Source organism: Triticum urartu, chromosome 3A (genome assembly GCF_056163025.1).
Source record: "Triticum urartu cultivar PI428250 chromosome 3A, HENAU_Tu73, whole genome shotgun sequence".
Taxonomy (NCBI): domain Eukaryota; kingdom Viridiplantae; phylum Streptophyta; class Magnoliopsida; order Poales; family Poaceae; genus Triticum; species Triticum urartu.
Window position 1 is genome coordinate 250372372 of NC_141875.1, and position 6008 is coordinate 250378379.

The 6008-nt window shown below is 41.7% G+C and overlaps 1 long non-coding RNA gene across 3 annotated transcripts; it reads right to left on the bottom strand.

The window, feature by feature from the left end:
* Positions 1–229: 229 nt before the first annotated feature.
* On the bottom strand, positions 230–4283 carry LOC125544004 (uncharacterized). Of its 3 annotated transcripts, none has more exons than XR_015618693.1 (3): positions 3943–4264; positions 3460–3868; positions 230–1634 (listed from the first exon to the last, which is right to left on the bottom strand). It is a non-coding gene; the product is annotated as an uncharacterized LOC125544004 (long non-coding RNA). The 3 variants fall into 3 exon arrangements; XR_015618694.1 differs by having other exon boundaries at positions 230–3635; positions 3748–3868; positions 3943–4262; XR_015618692.1 differs by having other exon boundaries at positions 230–3868; positions 3943–4283.
* Between the last annotated feature and the right edge of the window lie 1725 nt (positions 4284–6008).

Sequence of the window (6008 nt, forward strand, 5' to 3'; positions counted from 1 at the left end):
GAAATAGGTCAAAAATACATATTTGAACAGAGAAGTCTGCAACGTTTGTGATTACATGGCTGCCTACTTGATATACTGTAGCAGACAATACATAGTCCGTGAGTTTCAGCTAGTTAAGTAAAGAAGATTTTATATATCATGTTGACTTAAGATGACTTTTTTTTGAAATGGAACACTTGTATTCCATTACGACAAGGCTTGGTCGCCCGTCACATCACTAATTACGTCATTGGGGTAATTGGTGAACCACTCACGGTACCCACCATCAGCTAAACTTGCACCTAAGGACGCCAGCACATGTGCTAGTCCATTATACTGTCTCGGGACATACACCACATGAGCTTCAATGAAAAGGGTCCTAAGTCTGAACCTGATATCACTAAACAAAACACCCAGTTGCGCCAACTCGTAGTCGTTTGAGTTCATTGCTTGCTTAAGGACCATACAGTCAGTTTCAAAAATGACGCGCCCAACTCCTAACCTATCCGCCAGAGTCACTGCCTTGGAAAGAGCAACAGCTTCAGCTTGTAGGGCATTGTGCAGATCATGCTGGGCTCCAGCCACTGAAAAACGAATGTCTTGAGCGTCACCTCTGCAAATTAGGCCCCAGCCTCCAACTCCCCTTTTGTCCTGCAAACGCAACATCGGCGTTTATTTTCACCGTATTGCTTGGAGGCTTCTCCCACTTATGCTGCCGCACGATCGGTTCAGTAGGCTTAGCGCTCAAAAACTCTTTCCATTCATCAGCGTGGTGACAGACAGTGTATCGAAAAGCTTCAACTTCCAGCCGTCGCTCCCCATGATTGCCCCTGTTCCGTTCTGTCCACCAACACCAGAGCAAAGCGATGGATAGCAGCTTCCTCTCCTCTGGCAGGTCAAGGATTATAGACATAATTTCTTTGGCAGATGTACACTGGAGCAGTCTAAGTCTGATATCCTCAAGCAGCCGTGCTCGCCATCGTTGCTTGATCAGTTTACAATTAAGAAACAGGTGGCCACCATCCTCAAAGTTGGAGAACTGCAGATAGAAAGTGTCTTGCCACCGTCGGCGCTGTATTCGGTAAAGGAAGTTATGTGATCCTTATAGCATCTTACGGAAGACACCTATGGGGCAAATTAACTGCACTAAAATCAAACCAGAAAGAAATATATTAAGGTAACTTAAAGAATTCCTGATCCTAGCATATATGCATTTTGCTATCTTTCAGGCATAAAAAGTTCTAGAAAACTAAAATCATTACCAAGTAATCGTAAGTCTAATCAATTTTAGGTCAGGCTGGTTCATTAATAACTTTGAAAAGGAGGAAATCACACATCACATAAAAAAAGTGCTAGGAGACAAATAAGGTAAGTGAAAGAATTTGGATTGTATGGAATATATTGCACTTCATTTAAGCATGAATCTATGAATTTTGCAGAATATACATTGCCTAGCCATGTAATTAGAGTCCAAAATATATGCAATTAGTTTAATTACATATAGTTTGTCATAATTGCATTGTGTTGCAAACACAGGAACAAGTTCCTAATCCATTTAATCATACTTACAAAGTATGGCAAGCCACCTCCCAGTTTACACGTCCTCTGAATCTCAAAAACATGCACCTGCTCTGAACTTCTTCACATTTGCTCTGCTGCTCCCAATTTGCAATTGGTTTCAAGCAATCGAAAATGGAGTGGAGGGGAGTAAATTTGTCATAGAAATACGACTGCTAGAACAGAATTATCTCTCCCTCTCTCTCAGTATATATACACAAGCAAGCAAATCAAACTGTAAAACTGAAACTGAGCGTACTAATATCACGTTCAGAGGTGAAACTGAGGAACCTCTGAGGCTCAGAACAAACTAAAAGACCGTAAGATTCTGATAAATTACCTTTTTTACAATTGACAGGGGGGCAAGGAGCAAGGATTTCCAGTTAAGAACAGAGCAAAGAGCTATTAACATGATATGAATACTAAAGAATAATTCAAACAATGTCTACTTCTGTGGTATTATTGATACCACTCTAGTTGCACAAAGAGTGAAGGAGCTCCGTTGGTTGTAGTATGTGTGAATCTTTCTTTGCCTAGATCATGTGTAGCCAAATAATTTCCAACTCGCAAGTCCCAAACATTTGCTCAGTGATGGACTAAACAAATAATAATATTTGCAGTTATAAGATGTAAATATTTGTCACATTATTCACGTAAAAAAGCTACTTTGCAAGTTTATCTTCTTCACATTCAAAGAGTAAATAAACGAAACATTGAAATTGACGGCTATCTAGAAACATACTCCCTGTGTAAAATAATATAAGACCTTTTAGATCACTGAGTACATGATAAGCAAGAACATAATAGATCATCCAAGAAACTGAATCCTTGACCACTCCCAACTGACAGCATGATGGTCCTATATAGACGAGCTATTGTAGACCCATAGAATAGCATGTTACATAAATAAACAAAACCACTTGGCCAAGTGAAACACTTAAAACCAAATACCAATCGTAGTGACTTGCGGTGTTAACAAATATATGATCATTCTACTCGACCAAATGAAATGGGAGTATTTATGCAGTTCTACTTTAACTGGGTTGATGTGACTGCAACTCCATTATTAATTAGAAGCTAAATCTGAAGTACTCACTAAGTTGAGCAGTGGTTAACCCACTAAGATTTAGATATGAAGCGTTCTCTCACGGATTGGTTTATCAATTAAACAGCGCTCTAGCTAGGTAAACCGCAAAAAATAGAATCAACACAACTTTGTTAAGTACTTCCAGCTTAAGGTTTGCAACATGTGTTTGATGCTCCAAACCTATCATCTATGTTTAGGTGTGCTGCCACAGATATCCATACGGACCAGCCTGCTCCTTGGGGGCTGTGTGTACTCTAGTATGTTGTTTCTGACCTAAGACTTCAATATGTGTGGTTCCTCCTGTAGCTAGATCTCAAGCTAGCTCTGTTAGTCCTCACTGATTGTACTAACAACATTTCCTTTGAGCTTGATGTTTGTGCGATTCTGATGCCAACTTGTATTGTTGCTTTTGTGTTGAAATATGAAATCTCTAACAAAAGCACAGCAGACCAAGCAGATGGCAGTAATACTATTATTACTCATTTAAAAATATCCTCCTATAACTAAAATATTTATCTTACACCTATCCAGCAAACTATGTGTCATGTGTCTTCCATAAAAAAATTCCAAAGAAACATTGCGGATCAAGTAAGATAATCTGTATAATCTCACATAAAGGAAACCATACATCCTTTCATTTGGTTGGCCACTTCTATTTCAGGAAGTATAACTGGGAAATTGATCATAGTTGTCAGATGCTCATAGTACAATTAAATTTTTTTATCTGCAAGGCTATATAAAAGGCTCTTGATTAGGCTAGCATAGTCAGAGGCAGGGAACAGAAACAACATCTATAATAGGGAATTGCATCCAATGAATATCAAGGGGATATATACCTCTGGTGTAGCCGCCGACAACGACATTCGACGGTTGGACGGACGTTCTTGTTCCTCCGGCGAGCTCGGCGGCGACATTGGATGTTTCGACGAAAATTGCAATTTCGACGAGATTTGAGGGAGCTTCTGGTCCAAGGACGCAACCTGATGGAGATTCCGTCCGAGGACCCTTCCTTCTTATACCAGACAAATCAAATCCGGGTCAAGAAATCCATTGATTGTAGTTGGAGAAGGACACGGTCTCCAATCATGACACGGGAGCAGCAACTCGGACATTGAGAAGGATACGGCGAGGCGGGCAGGTCACAACGACGTGTGCTCGTGCTCGAGCCCCTGCATCCGCACGCGCGCCTGGGGAGCACGTTTCTGACCAGCTTGCTCTTCTCGTCCTGGTGCACCTTCCTGAATCCTAACGAGGAATGAGACGGACGGTGAGCGGCAAGCACGCCACGAGAGAGGGGGCGACGAGGAAGAAAGTTGTACCGAAGCTGGTGGCGTGGGAGTGAAGGTCGCGTGGCTGGCAGTGGTGGCTGCCGGCAGGAGGTGGCCGTGGCGGCGGCGGTGGCTAGAGGACGCGAGCCTCGTCGCGGCTGCTCGCAGGGCCATGCCCTTCCTTCCTTGGCAGAGCGAGACGGGGGAGAATGGGAGCACGGGAGCGTCCCCCTCCCAGGCGCTCCTTCTTCTCCTCCGCGGCTCACCGCCGCCGTGAGGCCTCCTGCCGCCGCCCCCTAACGACACGGGAGCGACTCTGCCGCGCAGAGCGCTCACCTCCTTATCTTGTGCGCCGAGGCTGGAAAGTAATGTATTTTTTATTTTTCGGACTAACTAAAGTAGAGGACCAGAATTCGTACTCCCACATACATTGATTAGAATAAAATAAGGTCCGACTTCACCCTCTTAAAATCAAGCGGAAAATGATTAAATTAGAAAAGAAAAAGGAAAAAAACAGCCGTAGGATGAAGTGGGAGCACGGATGAGAGCATGAAGAGGGAGCAAGCAAGCCGGATCCAAAGTAGAGAAGCCGTGCTCGTGTGTTTCTTTTTTTAGTCAACTGCTCGCCCGTGCGTCGAAGGTTTTTTTTAGCATCAGTACAGACACAAGCGCTCATAAACACACGCATACACTCACCCCTTGAACGCACACACGCACACCCTACCCCTATGAGCACTTCCGAAAGACTAAGCCGGCACATCATCTTGAGATTTACGAAATCACCGTAGGCGCCTCGTCGTCAACAGAAACGTCTCCTCCCACTGAAAGCGCATCGCCGGAAATCCTGAAATAAATTCAGGATTGCTTGCTCGTCTATTTTCCTTTTTACCCAGGCCCAACAGAAAGTAACGGCCCAAGCGTTAACAGAAGAGCGTAGACCAAGCCCGTGAGCGAAAGAATGTTCTAACAAAGAATTTTGACGAAAATCTTTAGTGCGTACCCAAATTTAGTACCACCTCGTTTATATTACGATTTTTTCCATATAAATTGTAAAAGCGTATTATGATATGAGAAGAAAGCGTATTGTGACGGTGAACCCGACAAAGTCAATGTGTGCTTTATTATTAGCAAAAAAGGCCTGTGCGTTGCAACGGGAGAAAAATAGACATTTTTGGCCTTTTTGCTAGTCTTTCCCTCATAGTATGGAATACTCAGCATGGGGCTAATCCTCATAGAAAAGCATAAATCGAGGCCCCTAGCAGACTTGCACGTACTACTAAATATGCAATACTCGATAGGGGGCTAACCCTCACAGTTCGCTACTAACGCTGGCAATATGTATCATGTCCTACAACTTTTGAATCGCCTAGGTCTTTAAGCTGGGACAAAAGTATATAGCTACATAAAAATTAAAAAGAGATCAACATGCTAAAGCATAGCACATCCTGTAGAATGGGAGATGTAAATCTCGAAAAAGAAGACATGATACTAAAAGATGAGCAACATCAGATCAATTATTTAAATTATGATGAAACATTGGAGATACATGATATGAGAACAACACTGAGAATGTGAATGTTGTGAAACTTTAACATGATTATGCAGTACCTACTGAAAAGCACCTTTGTAACATGGAAGTATATATATATATATATATATATATATATATATATATATATATATATATATATATATATATATATATATATATATGGTCATCCTTTTTCTTTGTGAGCAGATCCAAATCAACCAAAGATATATGAAACAACCCATGTCTCGGTAGGCATATTTGTAATCGACATATTTATCGTATCTTCATGCTTCACTCTTGATTCTCTTGAATCCATCAAGAATGGTCTTTTGTGCGCAGACTTTTGTCCTTCATCTACTAAAAACCTGATGTCACCAAAAATACGGATCAGCTTGTACACAAGACATTACATCACTGACAAATTTCTAAGATCAATATATACTCCTCGTTGTGAAGAGTTAGAGCATATCCAAACTAAGAAGAGATAAAACATATTCAAACTCCTAGAAAGACATATGTATTTCTAGGAAGCTTAGGCCGGGCTACAATTATGTACGTAATGCCTCGGGAAAATCAAATAAAACAA